Here is a 25,258-nt window from a genome sequence, read left to right on the forward strand (position 1 = left end):
GGTAAAAGCCACCATTATATGGTCTGAGCACATATAGCCCAGACTGGGATTAGTGTAGCACGCCAGAAGCGTATTGGCCTGATCAATGACTCTGGTCCCGGCCCCTGCTCTCTTCCGGGGGTTGAGGCTGGGCTTCCTTACTGCCCATATTTTACTGCTAATGACAAGGAAGCTATGTCGCTGCTTGTACTGCCTGAGTGGAGCTCTGAGGCACCGTAAGTGCCCCCAATCCTCTCTGTGGTCTGCAGCTGGCACGGGCCACCTCTGCCCAGAAAGAGACCAGGAGCGATGGGCGTGGGCCGGCATGGGCGTGCTGACTCCACTGCTTCTCTGCGCTGAGACTCTATCCCCTCTTCTGTGTCTTTCCCCCAGTCCCCGGGCCAGGGGCTCCTCATGCTTTGGGCTTTGTAGTTACCTCCTGAAAGTACCCAAAGCCACTGGAGTGACAGCAGAAGTGAGAGAGGGAAAAGTGTTAGTGGCAGGAAAGGAAGGAGGCAGAATAAGCTGGGTGTTCCCTAAACAGATCCTGAAATGCCATGTCACACGAGCTCTATGGCACAGACCGCCCAGTTTCCATTTTTGTCTTCATAGTAACAGGTATCCTTTTAGTCCAGGCATTGGTGTGGCCAGCTAAAAGACTGTCCCTCTCTCATTGGTCACACCATTGAAATTTAGCTGATATTTCTGAGTGGGACTTCTGAGAGCATTTGCCATTACTGGGGCTTTCCCCTTTTCTTTTGGCCTTCTAACTGGAAGGAAAGGGCGAATAAGTGGGGCCCCACAGGTTCCTTGGACCTTGAGAATGGAATCCATGCTTGCTAAGCAGGAGGAAGGGACTTGGATCTCTGTTGACACTGAGGTCACTGTACCAGTCTAGGACTGTCTATCTGTGGACTTTTGTTCATGAAAAAGAAGTAAACTTTAATCTTGTGTAAGCAACTCTTGCTTCTGAACTGCTTTTACCAATTGAATGTAATTCCAGACTGATGCATTAGTTATCTCTCTGGGGTGCATGTTCTTCTACCCTTGGTTTGGCTGATGCCTACTCACCCTTAAAAATTTGGCCTAAGTGATACTTCCTCCAGGAAATCTTTCCTGAACTCTTAGTTGTGCTCCAAGGGAATCCTGTGAGTCCCAGAGCATGCATCACCCTGTACTCGGGGTTCTTGATGACCTCTTGAGCCTGCCCTCCAACTCCTTGATGGCAGAAAACACAGCCGCATGGCACTTGACTTTGTGGTCCCAGCTCCTAGCATGGCACCTCATATACAGGTCAGTACATGTTTGTTAAATGGACTGAATGAAAAGAAAACCCAGAGGCCAATCACTGGCACTTTTCTACTGATTTGTCTTCACTTTTAAGAATGTTTGATTCAAAGAACATAAATGGAAGATAATCTCAGAGAAACAAAGCTTCTCTTCTATTACTGATCCAAACACAGCCCTTGGCATACAGTCTCGGGGCAGTGCCCTGCTCTGAGGGCCCACCACACTAGGGCTGGACCCTTCAAGCTACTGCCCTGAACACAGGTTTTGTCGGACAGCCAGGCTGTAAGATCATGAACACTCCTGGCAAGAAGGTTCCGCAGTTCCCACCGCCACATCTGAAGGGAAGACCAGTAGCTCCTCACTATAGGGAAGAGGGAAGGAAATGAACATTTACTGAGTGCCTACTGTATACCACACAATGAGTTAGGTTCTCAGACATGCATGCTGGGGAATACAGTTAATCCTCATAGCCTTTTTGTGAAGTTGTTATTTTTAGTTTCACTTTACTGGTAAGGAAACGGAGGCTCAGAGACTAAAGAATGGATCCAAGGTCATTGGTAAGTAGAGAATTTGAACATAATCCTACCTAATTTCAGGGCCTGACTCTTGTCACTACTCAGTGGGCAGAACGATTCACTGACATCCAGGAAAGTCACACTCCTAGGTTCTGGGAGTTTTCTGAAGCTCTGACCCAGGGAGTAGGAGGCCACTGGGGCCTGGGAGCAGGGGACAAAGGCATGCTGAGAAAGGCCGGGAAGTGGACCTGGGGAGAGTCATCTGTCTTCCTGCTGACCCCGGCTGCTCTCTCTTGGGCAGAGGGGTAATATGTCAGTATAAAGGAAGAAAGTCATTAAGACAGCCTTGATTCCCCTCTGCACAGATTTGCCTGAGCTTGTTTCCCCAATGACCCCACGCTGAGTACTCAAGTTAGCAGTGTTCTAGGCTCATTACCCTCTGGGACTCGCTACAGCTACTCTCCACTGGTTGCTCAGCATGAGCCCAGCCCTGGGAACTCATCACCACGTCCCTGACTGCCTGGGAGAGCCTCGGGCTGCAAGTCCTTCTCCTGGACCCGCATCGGGAGGTGGCCAGGCCGGGCAGTCCCTTGCCATGAGGCCGGGAGGTGGCAGTACGAATGCTGCGCTCGCAGACGCCCAGAGGGGCTCTAACCTCTGAAGGTCCAGGGGCTCCTTTACATCCGTGTAGTGGGAGCATCAGCCACACGGAAACAATAAGGACAAGGGAAATTGTGGTCCGATAGAGATGCCCGGCGGGAGGAATACAGGCAGTGGAGCAGCTGCCGACGAGCCACACCTGCCTGCTCCCCAGCCCTGACTGGGTCTGCCTGTTCAATCCTTTGACCAAAACAAAATCCTTTCCGGCTGCCCCATTGAAAACTAAGTTTATAATTGAAAAGCCCAGAGAATTTATTGCTGTGGAGATGAGAAAATTTAAAACTCATAACCACCCCACAGGACAATAGATCAGGCAGATATCCATCCTATTAGAATGACTCTACACTGCAGATATCCATCACATTAAACTAAATGCTTAAGAAAAGCCTTTCCCCACATCACAGAAATGCTGGATGGTTTTCTGCTCACCTTTCTGAGTACATTCATCAGCCCATTTTGTTTCCTCTGTTGAAAGCGGCCCCAGAATTACAAACTGCTGCGCAGCAGCAGAAGTTTTAAATTAAGCATTCATGGGCGTAGGTGAGCCTGGGAAATGATGGTGGGTCGGGAGGCAGGCAGGCAAGATTTAGTGCTCGCGTGTGGGGGAAAAGCTGAGGCTCATCAACAAGTCTGGATCAAGCCAGGGACGGAGGAGCCAGGAAGTCAGGGAGAAGAAAGGGCCAGGGAGGAGGAATTTAAAAGCTCTCTGGTCAAAGGGCCAGACACACTGTGTGACAAGATGAAAATTATTGAAGACTTTGAACCACTGCTAATGCCACCATCCGTGCGAGGCATAAATATCTGCCTTGCAGAACAATGTACGTGCGAGGTGGGGGCCCTGGGAGGACGGGCAGCCAGGTGCTCGGGCCTCCCTCCCCCTCCCTTTGGGCATTTGTAGATCCACGACTTCCCCTCCTGCAGCTTGTTTTGTGTTACCGGCACTTACCCCAGGTATAGGACAGCAGAGACTGCTAGAAAGGCTTGTCCTGAGGTCATCTCAGGGCAGAACTCCCTTCCTCCCTCTCCTGGTTTGCCTCAGGAGGTGAAATCCCCTATCTTACTGCCCAGAGGAGGCCCCAAGGCCTGCGGTCTACAGAGCGCTGAACAAGGACATTTGTGTACATGATGCTGGTGCTCTTACAACTGACCACTGCGTGGGGTCACTCACTCAGCCCTGGAAAAGAGGCCCGGGGGACCGCAGATGACTTACTGACAGCCGCCTTAATGGTGATCAGTGGCGCAGAGAAGAGGGGCAGCAACGGGCTCCGCTCTCTGGGGGGCTGCCCCCTGCACCATCCATTCCCATTACCTTGGTTTATTTTATTTTATTGCAGAGCAGCTCTTATGTGTGGGTAATAAAGCTCTGACTGCCGCACTCCACAGGCCTGGGGTGGGGGAGAGCTGTGCTCGCTCAAGTAGGGCAGCACTGGGCGAGGAGGCCCAGGTGGGGGGCTGATTCCCTCAGGCACAACCCCCGCCCTGGGGGAGCAATATCAAAGAACCCTTCCCAAGTCTGAAAGGCCCTTTGAGGACCAGCAGCAGCAGCGAGGGGCCACCCCGAAACTCTGGCTTCTCCTTAGTCTCCCATTCATCCAGGGTCCCCAGCCTCTGCTTACTGGTTTGACAACCCACCACCCTCCAAAACACCTCATTTTTCTCAACTGCTGTGTTCTAGCCCCTACTTCTAGGCTGACCTCTTTCCCTCACCATCCAGACATCCCACTTCTGTCTTTTGAACTATTTTGTGTTCTAGTCTTCTAGCTACTGGGGGAAAAAATATTACCTTCCAAGGTGATTGGCCTCCTGCAACATTTTTCTTTGACACCTGCGAGTCATTCAGACCCCTGATGGGAGGGCAGGCAAAGGGGAGAGAATTATCTGGCACAGCGGCTGCCAGGGGTGGCACACAGGAGAGTTCTTCACTTACGAGCCAGCAGCCTTGGGAAATTCAAGTGCTGGCGTGGCTGAGGGTTAGAGAGGGTCTTCGTGAAGGTTCAGGTACAGGCTTGTATGGGATAAAGAGGCTTTAGGGAGAGGAAAGAGAAGCAGCTAGCTGGCTTACCGCCAACACACAGGGTGACAGAGATTCTCACAGCCCCAAATGGTTTACAAACACAGAACCTTTGCCAACACTTGTCCTTGTCAATTTGAAAGCCTTAAAACCTCATAATTGCCTCTCTAATGAGACCTTCTACAGAGACCCTTTTCTACCATGGGCTGTGTCTAGAATGCCAGTCTTCTATCCCACATACCATTCAATCCGGTCAAGCCCTACTCAAAATACATCTGCAAAATGTTTCATTAAATCCAATTTATTTATGTTCTATTTTATTCCAATCAATTCAAGATAACTCTGTGTATTTATTAGACCTGTACTGTCCATATAGTAGCCACTAGCTCTAAACTGTCCCTAAAGGGTAGGGGCTGAGATTGGTATCTTTGCATCATTTTATTGGCCTTAATTCTCCTGCCCCAGGGGGCCCATCAATGTAACACTGAAATCCCAGGGGGAATGGTTTTCAGGGCACAAAGTAGGGTGGGATAGAAGAATGGCATTTGAGACACAGCCCATCGGGCCAGGCTTTGGACAAGGAGATGGATTTCGTCTGATTTCCCCTGACGGACGCGTTGTGTTCAGCAAACAGCCCGGCATGTGGCTGTCACTCTGATGCTGAGTTCTGACAGGCATCGATCAGGCTGCAGCGTGAGCATGCAGACACAGAGGCCTCGTCAACATCCCTGGCTCGGAAGACAGTTCTGTCTGGGGTGAGGATGGCGATACCCTCCTTGCTGGATGCTGCTGCAAAAGAGGCTGCACAGATGGGAAAAGGAGACAGGAGGGAGCCTCCTCAAAATGCTCATTCCTGGGTAGGAAGACAAGCTGCGACGACAGAGTCAAAAAGGGGAGGAGGGCCAGACCCACCCCTTTCAGACAGGCTGCCAGAAAGAGAAACCGTTCGGGTTCTGAGACTAGTGAACAGGGGCACTGGGCAAAGGCTGACATAAGCGGCCTGTAACCTGTGAGCCCTGACAGTGCCAGCCTTGCCCCGCTGCCACCTAACAGCTCTCCTGTGCCTGGTGCTGCCCTCAGAAAGCCCGAGGGAATTCCAGAACACCCCATGGAGAGCAAGGAGTCATCATGCTCTCCCTTGCCAGTGTGGGTGGATGTCCTCCCCCCAGCTCGGGGAGCTGATGAGCTCCTATCAAAGCACTCCACTCCAGGGGGTGCTCCATTCTACTTGAGAAAAGTCGTCAAGTTGAAACCCACCAACCTGTATTTTCCCCTACTGGTCTAAATATTGTAGTATGGAGCCATTTGGAACAAAATCTGATCCTTTCTCTTATTTACCCGGGAAATAAGACAGTTCTCTAAGCCCAAACGCCTCTCAGCTCCACGGACTGCTTTGAGAAGTACATGAGTGTGACTAGCACAGTGTTTAGTCATGGCAAGTTCACAAAAAGTGCCTGTTCCCTGCCTCCCTCTGTGAAACAACCATTCATATTATTTATGTCAGCTTTGTTCCTTCTTTCTATCTCCAGTGGTTTCCGTTACTTCTTGAACCCAGGTCCTACTCACTACACCATCCCGTCCTTTCCCAGGAATGCTATCAAGAACTCTAAAATTGCAAAGCTCCGAGCTCAACACAATGCCCAGATGTTACTTAAGGAAAGCAGAATAGTTGCCTCCTTCAATCTAATACTATTTCTGTATTAATGCAATTATTATTAGTCACTTTATACTATTGTTAGTGTACAGTCTGTAGTAAACAAAACCCCCTGGGGTCATTTTCAAGTGAACTGCTGTCAAGCTAGGTCACCTTCATCTTGTAATTGTGTAACTGATCTTTTGAACTTAAACACAGGACTTGGCATTTGTCACAACTGGTAAATTACATTTCACGTTGTAACTTGCAGCCCATCTCTCCCCATGTTTGTAAGAAATTTTGAACCTTGATTTTCTGTTCTAGCAGAACACATTATTCATCTCAAATGTGATAAGCATGCCTTCTGGGCCTCTGCCCAAGTTTTAGAAAGGGCAGCTAGACCCCGGGACAGAAACCTAAACTTGTTCTAAAGGATTTGGTGAGTGCCTTTGGAATGAAAGACCTATGGTGAGAGCCTGGGGGAAGCTCTTGAGGCAGGGCAGATCCAGAGGAGGATCTGGTCTGAATTCCACTCTCTGGAAACCCAGACCCCTCCTCCTTCATATTTGTTGGACCCCAGGCTTCCAGAAAAGTGAAGTGCCATTTACATGCACTCCCAGATGGATATGGGGTAAGAGTTTATGTTACATATGGAGACAAGGCAAAGGAGAGCTTAGAAATATCTAGGAAATGACACTCTTCCTCTGCTGGGGAGGGCTGACTTGGCTCTGTCTCCTCCCAGAGCCCCTCATCTCCGCAGCTCTGCCTATCTTCTTGGAACAATGGTTCTCTCAAGTAATTATAGAAGCTCTCTGGGGAAGGCTGGCTGGGTCACAGGTAGACGGCTGTGGGAATGCGGAGAAGGATCTTGGCAGCAGAACAGAAAGTGGATTTGAGGGGGACATGATAAATGGAAGAGGGATTTGGGCCCAAAGACCAGGGGAAAAAATGGTGTGAGGGAGGACCAAAAAAAAATCAGCTAGGAACCTGAGGCCAAAGTGAGCTCTCTTCCTAGACTGCTCTGATTGCAAAACCTCTGGACATTTCAAGGGCACATGGGACTGGCTTGGGGTCCAACTCCCCAAGTTTTATACGACAGTAAGGTCTTCCGGCTGGATGGCTGGGCGCCAGTGCTCTCTCTCCCCGACACGGCACAGTAACTGAATTGCTCAAGTCCGTGAAGGCAAAACTTAGGCTTTCTTTCCTTGGTGGGAGAGTACAGGCTCTAGGGGAGGGTGTTTGGGGAAGGGGTCAGCAGGGGAATGATGAGGTGTGGGGATTCTTTAGGACCTGCTGGGTCACACTGACACAATAGGTCGGTCTTTAAATGATATAAAAGTGGAGGTAAGATCACCAGAAAACAGTGATTTTTGCATGAATTCTTTATGTACACAGAGGTATTCAAACAAGAATTTTCCACATGCCAAGAAGAAAAAGGAGACAAAGAAAGGGTGAACTCGGTAAATATCTCCTTCTGTTAACTCTTCTTACACACACACACACATACACACAGTGTGTCCCAGCTCCTGGTTCAGCCTCCTTCTGAAAAGCAGATGGGACCGACCATATGGTACCTGAGGCCATCCCCCGAGGGCAGAGGGTGTCCCGGCTACAGAATGCAGAGCTCTCTGGGAAGCCTTTCCTGTGAGTTTACCCTGGCCCACTGGTTCTGGCCAAGCTTTCTCTGGATGAACCTATGAAATCAACTCAGAACATCTTTCCTGTTGACATCCCCACCAGAGACTCACAGCTCCCCTGACTTCACCATAGCATCCCTTCCTAAACCTAGGGCTCTCTGGTGACTATCCTGCCATAACTTTACTCACTAATTATATCCCCATTTTATAAGGAGGACCCTGAAGGTTAAAGAGGTTCAGAGCCTTGTCTAAGGCCATTCACCAGTGAGTGGCAGGGCTGGAACTGAAAAGCAGGTCTGATTCCTGAGTTCGTGCTGCTAACCATCATGCCATCCCGCTGCAAAGACATGTCGTTAATCTCAAAGCTCCTCAGGTCTTCTGGTCTCGTCCCCAAGCCGAGGGGTGGTGGGTTGTTAGAACCCGGGTGGGTCCCAGAGGAGAGAGAAGGAGGAGGGAGCCGTGGGCCCTGCGTCAGCATGACACCTAAAGAAAAAGCTGTCCTCCTTGGGAGGCCTTGAAGGAACAGGGACAACTTGGGGAAATAAGCGAGGGCTGGGGGATAAAAGCAGGGAGCAGCCGAGCCTTCTTTCTTTTACCCGGAGTGGAAAGAGGAAGCCTTCTGGGGTTCACGGCGGAGTGAGGGATCAATCACCGAGCCCTCCACCGTACTTTATATAAAAGACCTGGATGAAAAGGGAAGAATGACCAATTCTAGGGGTTGAAATGATGCTGGATTTGCTCCTGTTAGGGTAGCAAAAAAGACTGGAGAGGGAGCAGATCCTCAAGAGTGAGGTTCCGGCCCCCATTTACTCCCAGCAATGACTACAGGAGCAAGAGGTTGCCTCCAAGCTCTGAAAGGCTCTGCAGTCCTGCTTAGTTTTCCCAAATGTCCTGTTCTCTGGGAGACAGCAGGACAGACATCCACGCCACAGCTGGGATAAGGTTCTACAAAGTAGAGAGAACATTCTGCACGACTGCAAGGGCGCAGCCCTAAGCCAGTGGGGCGGGGCGTTAGGCGGCAGAGCGATGAATAGCTTCTGTGGACACAGGAAGATCTGGTACAGCAGCAGGGATGATACACAAACACTCCGCATCGCGTGAGAACTCATGCTACTCCTCTCCTGATAGCTTTCTGCTTTCTTGCCCTCAAAACAAAAACTGGTCACGGCAGCTCTGCCCCAAAGCCATGCAGTGGGCCAGGCCACCTCTGGAAGCAGCCAACACCCCTCCCTCTGTCCTTCCATTCATTCCCCGGCTGTTAACAAACAGGCTGCATGTTTCCCCAGTTCATCCCACTCTTTCCAATCAGCACTAATGGAACCACTTAGCTCAAAGACAATAACATTTGTGCTTCAAACCATTAAGAAAAGCGCTCAGTCGGGGCGTTATGCATGAGGTCTGCTTGGGGGATGGCCATACACACTCACACAAACATGCCCACAAGACACATTCAACTTGTAAACATGCACAGGACTAACAGCTCCAGGAGAAATCCTGTAAAAGTATGGTCAGGTCAGCAAGTGTCAGCCTGGATTTCTCAACAGGGTTTCCTAAATTAAAACAAAACAAAACAAAACAAAACCTCACTGCCAGCTCGAACTCAGGCCCTGGAAATTGCAGCTGTGTGCTCATCCTTCCCCAACCAAGAGCTGCTACCTCTTGTGTTCTCTGACGTCCAGAAAAGACGACGAACGCACACCTCAGATCCCACCACACTTGGCAGCCAGAACCTTGATGGGAGGAGGTAAGAGAGCAGAGCAAGAAGTGCTCACCCCTGCACTTGGGGTTTCCTTCCCACCTCCCCGTCATAAGAGGTGCCTGTAGGCAAAAAGCATTACATAAACGAGAGGTCCATGTCCTCTCTGTCAGCTTCAACACACGTCCTAGAAGGCCCCAGAAATGAGAGGAGAGGGCCCAGGAGTGCTGCTCCGCCATCTGGAGCTTGGGGAAAGTGAGGAAGAAGGGGTGAGGCAGTGACAAGTGAGGAAGGGGAAAGTAGAGCTGAGGAGGGGAAGGAAAGTGGGTCTGTGACCTCACACCAATTTCACACTGGGCAGAAGGACAGGAGTCTTAAGATAATGAGTGGAAATAGCCCCTGGGTCCTGGTCTTAGCTCTGTCATTGCTTTATGTCAGTGTGACTTTCACATTTACCACTTAACTTCTCTGGGTTTTTGTTTCCTCATGGGGCGAGAATAGATTTGAGCTTCCTTCTAGCCCTCAAACCTCAAACTCCAACCTTTGGCTCTGAACCTTGAAGTCACATGCACTGCCCCAGCCCCTCTCCTGCAGGTGCCATCTCGTGCTGGGACCGGGGCCCGGCACTGCTCTGGAGCAGTGGTCCAACTTTTGGGGCCTCTGCTCATCTAGTTCGCCTCTCTTCGAGCTTCGGAGCTCTTCTGCTTCTCCTGCCACGGGGTTCCAAGACCGACGCTTTCCCCCTCAAAGTGCCATTGTGCAACAGCAAGCCTAATCAGTTAACCCAAAGTTGCCAGATTATAGTCTGTACACTTTCAGGAGCACAGAGAAGAGATGCTCTTAGCAGGAAGACAGGCAAATGCTAGTCTGACCTTTGAAAGGGGAGAAAAGATCAGAGCAAAGAGAAGGAAAAACGATGAATTCAAGAACCCCAGGTAAGAAAGCTTAAAGTCTGTCCTGGACCAAATCCCAAAACCAATTGTTGAGATGTGGTTTGTGAGCTCTTAGAAAGCATTGATCTTGAAGAGATGACATGTGTTCAGAAACATAAGTGTGACTGACCTCATTTCCTTTGTTGGTGGGGGTCACTAGAGTCCGTAGTGAGGGTCTAGCATAAACCTGCTTTTCCAAGGGAATTGAATTATTTTAGGTGGGAGACAGGGCCTAAAACAATAACCACAGTTATCCCTCAACTCTTCTGATTAAATTAAGGAGAAAGTTTTGCTTTAGTGCTAATCTATCTTTTACAAAAAGAGGGCACACCTCAGGCTCAAGAGCCATGTAGGCAAATAGGCTTTAGCCAGAATTCGGTAACACTGTTCTGTATTCTTACTCTTTGTATTTATGTTTCAGGTTTCCTTTGATCTACGGTAAGTGACACATTTCCATTTAAGGAAGTTTTCCTTAAAATGACTAATATCAGAAATAATAAAGAGATTTAAGGAAATGTATTAAGGAAACAGTAGTCTGGGGGTACTTGGATTTGGCAGGACATAAATGGTATAAAAATACCTGAAGTTTGGGAGACACTGTTGTGAAATGAATGCAGGTAGGCAATACCAGGAAAGGAACAACTCAGTGGCATTAGGGCTCCTCACTGATTGTCCACTCAATGGTCATTTCCCCTTCTCCTTGCTGGCAACTATTATTTTTCCCTTATGACATCTGTAGGTGTTATTTTTTTTATGTCACAGACTTCTCTGGCAGGGAGGGAGGGAAATCTATGGACTCCTTCAGAGAACAGATTTTTGAATATATAAATCTATAGAATTTGGAAAGGAAGCCAATTATACCAAAAGTTATTAAAATATTTTTTAGGGGTACCTGGTGGCTCAGTCAAATAAGCATCCAACTTCAGCTCAGGTCATGAACTAACAGTCTGTGAGTTTGAGCCCTGCATCGGGCTCTGTGCTGACAGCTCAGAGTTGGGAGCCTGCTTCAGATTCTGTATCTCCCTCTCTCTCTTCCCCACCCCCACCCATACTCCGTCTCTCTCTCTCTCTCTCTCTCTCTCTCTCTCTCTCTCTCTCTCAAAAATAAATAAACATTAAAAAAAATATTTCTTAACAGCTACCAAAATCAGGATATAGTAAATACATGTGCTTTATTAACAAACTAAATAACAAGATAAACAGAATGTCTAAAAATTATAATTATCTACCTACCTACCTATTTTTTATTTTAGATAGAGTGCAAGCAGGGGAAAGTAGCAGAGGTGGGGAGAGAGAATCTCAAGCAGGCTCTAAGTCCAGGATGGAGCCTGACACGGGGCTCAATCCCACAACCCCAGGATCATGACCTGAGCAGAAATCCAGTGTTGGATGCTCAACTGACTAAGCCACTCAGGCACCCCTAAAAAATGTTAATTTCAAAGTAGTGATAAGAGTAAACAATATTTTGGAATTCCTGCTCCTACTATAATGTGATAGGAAAATATTTCTGATTTCCACTGGTGATAAAGTCATAGATACACTAGTTTTACTATGACTTGTTGCTTACGTTCATGTTCAAAGGAAATCATAAATTTGAGGTAGAGGTTAATAATAAAGATGTAATTTTTTTCCCCACCCAAATTTACCCTATGGGGGTAAACCTCAGTGGTAGAGCATTTGACTGCAAATTCATGGACCATATGAATGCCTGGCCTCAGCCAATCACCTAATGGTTTAGAAGCGTCATCCAGGCCCCTGGGTCGCTCTGGGATAAGCATCCGACCTTGACTCAGGTCATGATCTCCTAGTATGTAAGAGCCTCGCACTGGGCATAAAAAGAAGTGTCATCCAAATCTGGATAATAAAACATAAGAAGTCATGTGAAAGGCATGGGGGAGAAGGGTATTTTTTGTTTTTAAAAAGAGGAAGAATAAAATAAAAACCTGTGTTTCTCCTGCCTTTGGAGATTGGTATGTGAGCAACGCCTGGAGCTATGGCAACCATTTTGCAGTCAAGAAGGACACTTGTGGTCATGCTGACAGAATGGCACACCAGAAAAGACAGAAAGAACCAAGGTGTCCACTCTGATCTGGGGCCGCATCTCAGTTAAACCCCCTTTGGAGCTGACTTTGGGACTCACTTTTTATATAAGATAATAAATCTCCTGCCTGGATGTTCTGTTACTTGCAGCATAAACCATCTAAAGCTTAGATACCATGAGCCTTTTCCATGGTTACGTGTCTTTTTACAGCCTCCACAGCAAAACTAGGTATCTGTATCCCATAATATATCTGAGTCACAGCGCCTGCTCTGTATCCCAAGCCCATCTCTCTTTTTTTTCAGCCTCTTGGCCTCCCCAGTGGAGAGCATGAGAGCTGTGTAGTATGCACGGACAAACAAGATCAAGGCCACAGGGAATGCTGATGACAGACAGCTCTTAGCCAAGGAAGTCACCCAGAGCATCAGCTTGGAGCTTCCTTTACTCTGGATGCAATGACCCAGGGAGACAGGGAGAAGAGTCAGGGTTCATGAAGTCTGTTAGAGAAGAGGGCACAGGTGATCCAGCATGGCTGGGAAGAGATAGTTAGCGAGTCTAGGTTTCTAGGTTCTTAAGTGATTCTGATCCGAATATCAGGGATATTCTCGCTCCAGTTCCTTACAAGAGATCGTTTCTCTTCCCACCCCCCAGCAGTCCATATCTGCCTCAAGTTTCCATTTCATCATTGCATGAACTTCTCAATTTGTAGCCATGAATCTGATACAGAGCTTGGAGAAGACATCAGACAGACCCTGTAATCTCTGCTAATCCTGTAATCGGGAGATAAACCCAGGATACAAGTGGATTTGCAAACTAAGGATTTCAGAAACTCAAATGGCATTAGCAGGTCGCAGACACAAACGTACACAATAACTGAAGGAGACCCATCGATGCATGAACAGACACAGTCCTACTCCATATGAACGATGTGGAAACAGGACCGAATGGGGAAAGGCTGAGCACGAGAGCAAAGCTGTCCCTTCTTAAAAGTTCTCTTAACTCTAAGTTTTGAGAATAGGATTGAGAGAAGGGATAAAAGGTGGGGGAAGAGAGAAGAAAGGGAAGATAAGCCTCATTCTTTATTCTAAATGTTTTTATTACTTTTTGGGGGCAAAAACAATGAGTGACTTCAGCAAGGTGAGAGCAAGGAAGGAAAGGTTTTTAAAAATAAGTGTGTTGCATATATATGGGGCCCATGCAGAATATTCCTTGGTCACCAGCTTTCATGTCACTAGTTTCCGAATTTCTGCTCACCTGACCTGGGGGGTAGGGGTGGGGGTGGGGGGACAAAGGGCTCTATGAGAGAGGCAAAGCTGCATGTGTCTACAAAGCCTCCTTGTCCCATTGTGGTTGGGACTGAATAAATCTTTCTGTGCTACATGCCAGGGCGGCAAAGCTCTGGGACCTCCCTGAGTGGAGAGGTGAGCAACACACAAGCACAGGCGCCCCTGGGTCAAGTGCGGCAGTGGAGCACTGGGGATGGGAGCTGCGTTTGGGAAAAACGCTCCTCCTGCTGGACGGAGAGATTCCCCTGGGTTTTCTTCTCCAAGTATCCAGATACGATGGTGTGGAGTGTGTGGGGGAGTCCTGGAGTGGGGCGACACCTGCTCCTTTTGGGGGCCAAACATTCCTCAGGGGAGGCTAAGTACAGGCCAGTGCAGGACACGATACTCTACTGGCTTCTTGGCCCCAGACAGTCTTTCTCAGCTCCACAGCCCTTCCTAGAAGCTTCTAAATACAAAAAAGTATTGATCTGGTTACACTGCCCTGCTTAATGGACACTCTTTAGGAAGTATTGCAATGTTTAGTATAGGTACATCATTTATGATAGACTAAAAAATGGGCAACTATTTTTCATCATACTTTTGTCCAAAGAGTTGGACCTTGGGCCCTTGATTGATATATTCAAGACAATTAGCAAAGGAGATATAAAGAGGTTTTAGCCTTGGCAAAGGAGACACCAACAGAGAAACCCAGCAGGGCCTATATGAGGGGGCAGGGAGAACTAGAGTCACCTCTGAGGTGGGCGACATGAGATGAAATTCAGCCAATCTTGGCTTCTCTAAGATGCAGCTGGACAAGGAGATGTTTAGAGGGTCGAGGACTAAGACGCTCCATCTCTCCCTCACTCGCCAGTGCTACTGTGCTCCAGGCTCACAGGCGAGGCTTTAAAAAAATTCAATACTTACTTAATTCTTCTTCTTCCTAGAAAACAGTATTTAATGAGAATGGTCTTGTTCACCAAGCAAGTGAGTCAAGGTTATGTGTTTAGAAAACTCATTAATAACAAATAACATTCTTAAAGAGGCAGAATCAGGTGGAGACAGGAGCTGGCGGGGAGCCAACTCCTTGAGCGGCATTGAAAACAGGGTAAGGTTGCTGACGGTGGTGCTGAAGGCCAGAGAAGGGCCTGTCCTGTCCGAGGAGGAGCCCGTCCAGGCCTCAAGTTGATAAAGGAATTTACCTGCAGCTTCCAGACACACAGAGGCTGAGGATCTTATTCCTGCCCCTTTGCAGACACAGGAGCAAAGGACTGCTTTCATCACTTAGGAAACTGAAAAGGCTCAGGCCTGCAAAGGGTCCTGCTGGCTGAGAGACGGACGGACCAGTCTGACACAGTGTGGGACAGAGTCTGTATCTTTCTATCTGAGGTTGCCACCAGAGAGAATTAGAATGTCCCCAATTTGTTGGTTAGGTGGTCTTTTCATATTCGTCTCTCTTTCACTTCTTGTCTCGCATGCACACACATGGCCGTAAATAGATCCTATGGCCTGGTATCTGGAGGCAGACTGCCAAAAGCCACGGCAGGGGGGATGAAGATGAGGTTGCTCTGTGTAGCTGGGACCCCAAGATGGCCTCCTCTTGGGGAGGGCTTCCAAGGGTGGGTGCCAGCCCCACAGCCCCACCATGTTGCTAGGCCAGAGGCCAGTGGGGAGGGTGGGGGGGCGGGGCAAGCCGCCCTTCTCCAGCCCAGAGACTGCTCACTTACACAAAGAATCCTTTCAGAGTTATTGGCTGGCAGGGTTCCTAGCAGACTTTTCTCCCCCCATGGCTTGCGCGCTGAATACAGATCAAGCAGCGTCAGCGGACTGCCACACACACTGGCCCTAGTCACTCCTCCTAGCAAGGGGCCAGTGTCTATATATCACGACAGGAGGCTTCCAGATCCTAAGCTGGCAGCCCCATAAAACTGGGGGCCCTAGCACTCATCATCAGAAGCAGAGCTATTTCAGTCTTTTGTCCTTCAGAGAAATAGTTTAAAGTAGACCAATGTGACAGGTTCCTGAGAGCACACTGCTTGGCACTCCTGGCTGGTGGCGGGCAAATCCTGAAAGCCAGTGGGTGATACTCTGGTGTAAAGAAGTTTGAGTTTCTAGGGAGGGATGTGGTGCTTGTGTATAAACAAACAAATCTACCTATCAGTTCAGGCCAAGTTCAGAACTGAGAGAGACAACAAGTGAAAGACAGGAAATATGAATATAAGCAGACCAACTGACCAATCATCTGAGGAATTCTAATTCTTTCTAAACTTGTGAGAGGAGTGGAGGGTGCTAGGAGCTTTAGTTCATGTTCATCTACCCCCAAATTCCTCTAGATATAAAGATGGTCCCCAATGGAGACATTGGCATATAGGACTACATTTAAAAACATGGATCAAGAGCAGGTTGGGGGCTGGTGAGACCTAACTCCTGGAGAGGCTTGCATCAGAATGAGAAAGGGATGCAGGATCCAGGAATCTGGGTGTCAGCCAACCCCCCCCCCCATTCTTTGATGACTCATGGGGATGCCAGGGGTGTGAGCTCCAGGCTGGTCTCCTGGTGCTCCCAGTCTGCACTCCCCCCACTTCTGCCGGTAAAGAGCCTGTCCTGCTCAGGGATCTGGTGAGGTGAGGATGGTCACAATGGCAACGAGAGACAAAAGCCCACATTTCCATTAGGGTCCCTCCAGTTCTATCTCTGAAGCTCCTTAGATGAGATCAAATGAACCCACATTCCTAGGCCAGTACTGGATGGTGAACCAGTAAGGCCACACCAACCGGAACTAGGAAAACTCTAGCCATTGCTGAAGCTGGCAGCATGAAACCGAAAACAATCAACAAGCTTGATGGCTGCAGATGCTGATCCGCAAAGAAATCGAATGACGGCTTGAGAAGGCGGACAGAGAGGGGGCAGTGCCTAAATGGCATTGCTCTACAAACTGAGGGTATTACTAGAGTGGCTGGGAACCTGGGTGTCACACACAAGCGATTCAAGAAGAAAATGCTATGGGGCGCCTGGGTGGCTCAGTCGGTTAAGCCTCCAACTTTGGCTCAGGTCATGATCTCACAGTTCGTGGGTTTGAGCATCATGTCGGGCTCTGTGCTGGCAGCTCAGAGCCTGGAGCCTGGCTTCTGATTCTATATATCCCTCTCTCTCTGCCCCTCCCCTGCTAATGATCTGTTTTTCTCGGTCTCGAAAATAAATAAGTGTTAAAAAAAAAAAAAAAGAAAGTGCTGAAATGGACAACAGGTTTTAAGCTAAACCGAACATATTAAAACACAGAAAAAGTTCCAACCTGAGCTTTTTTCTCTCTAATTCTCTAATTCAGTTCTCTAATTCAGTCAGAAATTCCGTATGGTAAGCATAAAGAAGTATATTCTCTTGTTCCCACTTTCTACACTTTATGATTCCCTCTGGAGCAGTGAGCCTGCCTTTGAAAGGGTGCTAGAATAGTCCTAGGAGGACAGCTCAAAGCCATGGGACCATAAAAAAAATTCTGTGACACACCCATAGTTGAGGAAAATGGAGTCATGACTGGAAGAAATGTGTTCCCTTCAGGAAAAAGGGAAAGAAAGTCAATGACAAAGCCGGAGGACGACCCGGGTAGCTGAGGCTCCCAGTCAGACTCCCCACACAGCTGTTTGCTTGGTCTCCGCCCTGAGCAGTTTAAATTAAGAGTTTGTTGATGGAATTGCTTGTTCTTTAGCCATGCAGAATTTGGGGACTGACAGCTAACAGAGATGAGGACCCTGGACAGCAGCTCTGGGCTCCTCTCATTGCCCAGCTGGATGCCTACTGACTGTGCTATAGCTCAGGCACTCAGTGGGATATTTATAGCTGCCTTTAAATTTACCCAGCTCTCCATAAAGCGAGGTAATGGGGCGCCCTTTACTGCTGCTAGTGGTGATTGTCCTAACATTCTTTAATTAGCAAAAAGCGTTGGCACAGCCACTTTCAAAGCATTTGATCTTACTGTCCTGGTGTTCCCTATTTCAGGCTCAACAGCCCCCACTCCCTTTGGAGAAAATGCACTTTAGCAAATTTGAAAATGACAGGCATATGCGTCCACGAGCAGTTAAGATCCAGTTAAGTGGATCTGTGTACCTATACTCACGCTCCTACTCAGTCCTTACGTACCATAACTGCCAAGAACCCGTGAGCCTTTATAACTCCACAAAACTCTCACTCTTAAATCTGTCAGCAAGGGGCTAAGAATTCTAAAAGCTGAGGACTGGAGAAAACTTAAGGTCATCAGGGTCCTCCTTAATTTTCCCAGCACAAAAAACGAAACAAAAAACTGGTGATTCTTCAACTATCTTTTCAAAGATTTATAGAGCAGGGCTAGGGCTACACACCACTAGGGGGGCCTGAGCTCTTATTCACATGAGCCAAAGAATACTCCTCTCTCCTCTGAAATAGTTTACTGCTTTGATGGAGGTATAAGATGGGAAGGGCCTCTGCTTTCATGGGGATGTGTAATAAACAAGTGAACAAACACATAAGCAAGGTAATTTCAGATAATGGCAAATAAAGTAAGAATATAAAACCAGTAATGTGACTGTGAGTGGTAGGACTAGTTTAGACAAGGTAGTCCTGGAACATCTCTCAGAAGAGATGTGTTCTGGAAGGAGTCAACCACCTGAAGAATAGAGGAAGAACATTCCAGGTGGAGGAGAGGGAGAGCAAACGCTCTAAAGGAGAGAACCAGCTTAGACTCTTCCAGGAGAAGAGAAGAGCAGTCCAGCTGAAGTGTAGGGAATGAGGACGATGATAAAAACCAGGGCAGAGATGCCCACAAGGCAATGATGGGGTAGGGCCTGGGGTCCACGGTAAGCGGTTTGGTTATTACCCAAGTTACAAAGGGAAGAGACAGGAGCATTTTCAGCAAATCAGTAACAATTTGATAGAATGTTACAAAGATCACTTCAGCAGCTGTGGAGAATATATTGGAGAAGGCAAGAGTAAAAATCTATGCCTTCGATAGGTTCATTTCTTAGATCTGAAGAAATGCTCTACGGTCACATGTTTACATTAGGGGAAACTGTGTAGAGGGTATACAGAACTACCCGTGACCTGTATGTCAAAAAACTATCTCAAAGTTAAAAAAAAAACAAAACCCTAACTGGTGAAAACAACAAAAATCATCTTATTATCATTAATGTAGAATTAAAAGGTCTAAATTAGATCTGATACCAAGAACAGGTAAGTCCCAGAGGGCGGAGAGGAAAATAAAGGATTATCTCAATAACTGACTTTGGATAGAATATTTGGTTTCTACACTAGTTTCTATGTTAGAAGATAATAACTGCTGGTTACACTGAGCTAAGATCGACTGTCTTCCCTTACTTCCTCCTAGTCCAATAATGCCGCACAATAACTGTAGTTATGAACCCACTCTAAATAGGTAGAATTTGAGCCTTAAAGAAGTAACATCCAAATGCAGTATGCAAGAGGCAGAACAGGATTTGAACCCAGGCCTCTAAGTCCAGAATACTTTCATAACCATCGCTACAGTGCCCACCAGCACACACACAAGAACACATACATCTGCCGCCAACCCCCAAGCCCTAACGTATCTTGTAGGATTCAGTTTGGGAGAAAAAAATTGCTTGGCCTTCTTGCAACCAAAATATGGATAAGTGTATACACACACGGCACGTCTGACTGTGGAAAGGTTAACTGCAGGCATGGACCCCTGACTGAAGGACCAAATTTATGGCAGCAACACCTGAAAAATATCCACATATAGCTCCCAGTGCCATGTCTGTATCTGCTGGACTCCAATCTGGTTTCTTAATCTCCAATGAGCAGGAAGCTCAAGATTTTTGTGACAAATAGTTGAACCAAATTTTGTAAGAAAGTAAAAAGGTACTTCCACCATTACAGGTAAATACTTAAATTAGTTCCAAGATCTTTGGGATAAAATCTAGAGGCCAAGTAAAGAAAGAGTGAGCAAATTACCAAGAAAAGGAATCATGAGAAGCAAAAAGAACGTTACAGGATGCAGACTCCTCAGGTTTGTCTAGTCAGCCTGCCCCCTCCGGTTGGCTCATGTATGTCCTGATGGTTGAGTTGACAGGGACTCCCTCCCTTCCTGGTGGCTGTACAGACCACAGGCTGCTCCTCTACCCCTCAAGCATAGGGATGTGGAGGAGTTCCTGCTAGTTGTCAGATGTACCTTTCCCTTTCTCTTCCTCTTAAAAATGTTTTTATTATGAGAGAGAGAGAGAAAGAGGACACACAAGACAGGGAGCGTGCACGCACGGGAAGGACAGAGCAAAATCCCAAGCAGGCCCCACACTGTTCAGCTCAAAGCCTGACGTGGGCTCTATCTCTCCAACTGTGAGATCATTACCTGAGCTGAAATCAAGAGTCAGATGCTTAAGCCACTGAGCCACTCAGGTGCCCCTTTCTCTTCCTCTTAAGCAGCACATGGCGGTAATTTAGAATTTGGACACTAGACAGATCTGGCTCTGTCACTGTAGTAAGCTGAATGAGCCTCAGAAAGAGATATCCACATCCTAACCCCCAGACTTGCGAGTATTATCCTATTTGGAAAAAGGGTCTTTGCAGATATGAGTAAGTTAAGCATCCTGTGATGAGATCACCCTGGATTACCCAGGTTGGCTGTAAATCCAATGACAAGTGTCATTGTAAGTAAGTCACAAAGAGGAGACAGACAGGCAGAAGAGGAGGAGTCAACAAGTCCACACAGGCAGAGATCGAAGTGATGCAGCCACAAGTCAAGGAATGCGACAGTCACCAGAAGCTGGAAGAGGCAAGGAACATATTCTCCCCTAGGGACCGTGGAGGGATCATGGCCTTGCCAGATGTTGCAATTTTAGCCTCCAGGACTGTGAGAGAATTTCTGATGCTAAGCCACCAAATGTGTGGTAATTTGTTATGACAGCCTTAAGAAACTACTACAGCCACTTACTGCTCTGTGATCCCAAGCAAGCTTCTTAAAGTCATCTGCAAAATGGGGAACACAATGGCACCCACCACACCTGACGTGAGGATTACATGTGTGAGAACACAGTGCCAAGTACCTATGAACTCCCACAGAAATATTGCTGCTAACACCCTTACGGTTCCTGCTATCCAAAGGGAATTAAAGAGAAGGACAGAACACAAGAGCCTGTCATGGGCCCGTGTACCTGCAGCAGTGAACATTTCTAAGGCTTCTGGCTGGGCCACTGGTCTGTTTGAACACACAGGAGACTGTGGCTAAAATGGGCACCAAACCACCTATTCCAAAAGAGGAGGCCGTGGGGGATGTTGGGAGGTTTCTCCTTTCACTCGGGCCTGGCAGCCCACAAAGAAATTGTAAGCCCCAGGAAACTGGCCTCTGGAGAGGGAAAGTCCCTACGATTTTACGGTTTCTTCTGCCACTCTTACCAAGCAGCGTGCTCTTCTCTGCTCAGGTGTTTGCAAATTGCTCTGGATGGGACCTGCAGAGAAAGTGCTTTTCTGTGTATTTCGTTCTGATGTCCTTAAAGAACAGAGTTCCTGGGGGGGGCGGGGGGGGCGGGAAGAGAACAGTGGATTCTGAGGGCACTTGGAAGAGTAGGTAATTCGAGAACAACTGTGTCACCTTGAATCACTGGGCTCAAGGAATGAAATCCATTTCCATTAGGACTATGGGTAATGGCATATCCACAGCTTCACTGAAGGATCACAGTCAAGAAAAACATTAGTATTCTTATTATTACTATTAATATTGCAATGGTGACTTTTTCCACTAAACAGAAACTTAATGACCTAGTGACCCTGAAGGCATATTTGCATACATGGGTGGGAGTGAGAGATGCAAACACAGGAGGGCGTGTGTAGACAAGATGGGTTCATTGCCTTGGATATGAAAAGGTGACGATTTCCATACAGACGGTTTCTTAACACTATTTTGTTGTTGCCAATTCACCAATCAACTGATGTCTTTCCTTCCCTTTGTGGAGGATGATTTCCATGCTATGTTTTTTCCTTTTCCTTTCTTCCTATTTCCCCAAATACCTTTTCCTCCTCTGCTCTTGTTCTGTTCCTTGCTCAAATGGAAGAATAAAAAGTATAAAAATGGAAAAATTGCTTAAGTAAGGTTGGCAGCCCAGCAGTATTGAAAACAGGAACTCGGGTTTCAGAGCATATGTGATCTTTCTACCACTGATGGACCTACCTTAAGGGGCCCAAAAGGCTACTGGGGGCCAAGGTGGTAGCTTGCTGAAGCCTGCTCACTCCTGGCAAACCCTATGAGGAGGCATTATGGACATCTAGTGGCTGTTCAAGATAATGCCTCAGGGATCCATGTCAGGGTGGGGAGTAGTCTAGTTCTGAGCTTTACCAGGAGCCCAAGTGACTGAGTGAGGCAGTCCTGAGTCCTCTTAGAGTGAGTCCCCCAGATGACCATATCTTTCACTTCTTATCAGGATTCCAAAGTCACTCAGAATGGCAGACTGGCTCTATCGAAGACCCATCTTTGTCCCAGTCCAACGAAGTATAAGGATACCACCTGCACATAAGACCACAGAAGACAGGCGTTTGTTTGGAAATATCTTCAAGCCCCAGGCTTAAATGCCAAAACGCTGTCATCCTTATTGAGGGACAGAGCTCAGAAAAATGACACTCTGATATGAGTCAGTCTTGTGGCTTTAGGAAAGTCACGAAGCTTCTCTGAGCTTCACTAATGATATTAGTGAGAGGCTGAGTCCAGCTGATCTCCAAGATACCTTTAACATTCTGTGATCTATGAGCCTTTTCAGAAGCTGGGAAAACAATGTGATCTACTCTACTCTGGCAATGTGGATCTCTACACTAAACTAAAGGAAGCGTTCTCTTCAACTTTGTGGCTCATTTCCAAGACTTGGCTATCATCCCAATGGATCAACATTCTTCACGTAACTGAGAAGAGGTGGGAATCAGGGACTATGAAAGCTGGAAGGAACATTCTAGTCTATTTCCTTAAAAAGATGAAAACAATGTTTTGAGCTGCTTTGAGATCTGTCACATTGTCTATTCTGTGGCAGAAAGACCAGGTCTCAGGTCTTTCCCAATCTTAGGGTGGGTACCAAGTTGCTAACAAAGGCCTTGCCTATTCACTTCATGACAGCAGTCTCTCTCTGAAACCAGAAGTGGAAACATTCTCTACCCAGTGTGTCTTCCTTCTCTTCCTCCCAAAGTTTAAGCATTCCTCTTCTTTTTTGTTTCTTGGTTGCACCATTCCAAATCACGGAAGCTGTCAGAACCAGGGCCGTGAAGAGCAACGGATGATGGCTAGATGATACTCAGGCTACAGGATTAGAGGTTTCAGTGCCACTGGCAGTTCAGAAGGGCCACGTGGTGCCACGGCCCCACAGCCTCCTCAGTCTAGTCTGTGGCTTCTACGGTGCTCTCTCAGCTCAGCTGGCCTACAGAGGGCAAAGCAGCCCCGTCTAGAACTCCAACACCAAGCCTGGCATGTTCGTGTTCATCCATCACTCACAAATATTTCCTGGGAGACAACCTCATTACTAAGTACTGCTTTGATCCAAGGCAGCTCACCCTTTTATCCACCTACACTGTATGGGGGCATAACCTTTCATTTGCAGTGCCTGGAGTGAACAGATGGGGTCTGAGTTTGCCTCCACTGGCAGGAAACCAGTCTGGGCAGAGCCCCTCTTTTGCCTGGGGAGGTAGGGGTGGCCATACTCCAGGGTGCTATCAGACCCTGGCCAGGGTGTCCTCTGGCGTGCTACCAGCTCGATGCCAGCTGTGGCCAGGAGACGAACCTCCCCCCTGCAAGCTTCTGACCCTCCTCCACATCCACAGATCCCTGTCAGGATAGGTTTACATTCTCTGGATCTATAAGGTGGTAGGCCCTGCTTGAAGCTGATGATGTGCGCAGACAGGGGCTTTGGTCAAGAAAGCAAAAGGAGCCACTCAAGAGCCCAGATAAAGCCTAGTATCAGGGTTGACCTACCTCCATTTCTCATTCTTTCTCTTGATTAGTCATTGTGAATAAACAAATTAAAAAATATATTTTCTCAGCCCCTCCTCTCCCACCCTTCATTCTATTTCTCTCCCATATAGCCTTGACTAAACTTTTTAATACTGTTTCCCCCCAACTTTGCTTCTGCCATTTACTCTCTGCAGTGTAGACACAATGGACATTTCAGTGTTAGAAGACTGGATTGAAACGTTGGCTCTGTTGCTTTGCGGAAGTACGACCTTGAACATGTTATCTGCCTGCCTGAGCTCAGTGTCTCAATCTGTAAAATGGAGACAACTGTGATGATTACTTCACTTGATAAACAACGACTAAACAAGGACAGATCCAGATACACATCTGTGGATGTCCATCCATCCAAGCTTCTATGCTTAGTACAGTAGAGAGCAGTAGTAGATAAACATCCTAGTACACGACTTTTGAAGTGAATGAGTGAAACCTGAATTCTCATCCACTGGGAGCAAACTTGGAGAATCACTTCCATGCTCAACTTCCTACACATCTGCCCTCTGCCAGGGTTCATATCTTGGCTCTGCCACTTATGTAATTTTGGGCAGCATATTAACTATTAAAGTTGTTATTTGACTGCAAATGCATGATCGAAATGTCTTGGTAAACAATGGGGAATCCAGCTTTCCTACAACAGAACTGTTTCCAGGAATTTAAGAATTCCCTGCCCAGGTTACTGGGTAGCAGACAATCCTGAGACACGGGTGTGGTAGAACTCCTCGTTCTTCAGGATTAGCCCACACGCAGGTGATGGGGGTTTAACAAGCAAGCTCGCCCAGGTGGAGGGCTGGGACAGGAGAAGAGTCCGGAGGCAGCCCGTGAAAAGAAGCAATACTAAACCAATGCCATATTCTACGGGCTTCCCAGGGCTTAGCCACAGATGGCTCCACCCCCACAAGGCAGAGAAAAGGGCAGTCTTTTTCGGGGGTGGGAAAAGGCTGACCTAGTCCGCTTCTCCTACACTGGTCTGTCAGATGCCCCAGGGTCCCGCTTCACCACGAATAGAGGCAGGTTGCTAAGCAGTTCCCACGGAGATCCAGCTACACGGAAGAGCTAGTGAAGCCCTCCGGTATAAGGTTTCAGACCCACCCTGCGCCTTTCTCAAGGCTTGGGAAAGGGCGACACAGGGCTGTGGAGAGTGAGAAGCGGTGGCCGCGGCCCCGTGAATGAGCGGGTTCTCCCCTGGTTTCTGGGAGTTCACCTCAATCTTTCCTGCCGGCTGCTGTGCTGTCCCAGGTCGTCGTTCCCCTGGGTCCCCACACTCGGTCTTTCCTTCCACCATCTGCCCTCCCTGCAACCCTCGTTAAGAGAACTGCCATTTAAAAGTTAAAGCCGAGGAGGGGTGAGGATTTGTGCGAGGGCGGGGGCAGGACGAATGTGCTTCGGTGCGGCAGCGCCCGGCGGCCCGCTGAGCCCAGGCTCTCGGTCTTCTGGCTCCAAGAGGCCCCAGCCGCCCCCGCGTCCCCACCGTGCAGCTCCGAACTCCGCGTATGCTGCCCGGGCCGCGCGGCCAGGCGCCCCGTCAGCAGTCGGCGGGGGTGAGGATGACGCGGTCCGGGCGGGAGGCCGGCCAACTGCAGCAACCCCGCCGCGCCACCCGCTTCCCGGCTCCGGAGCCCACCG

The 25,258-nt window shown here is 48.1% G+C and overlaps 1 protein-coding gene across 1 annotated transcript in view; it reads right to left on the bottom strand.

Annotated features, from left to right (window-relative positions):
- The window catches only part of SND1 (staphylococcal nuclease and tudor domain containing 1), a 413,215-nt gene that overhangs the window by 32,558 nt on the left and 355,399 nt on the right, over positions 1-25,258 (bottom strand). The window lies entirely within an intron of this gene.

Source organism: Suricata suricatta, chromosome 2 (assembly GCF_006229205.1).
Source record: "Suricata suricatta isolate VVHF042 chromosome 2, meerkat_22Aug2017_6uvM2_HiC, whole genome shotgun sequence".
NCBI classification, from domain to species: domain Eukaryota; kingdom Metazoa; phylum Chordata; class Mammalia; order Carnivora; family Herpestidae; genus Suricata; species Suricata suricatta.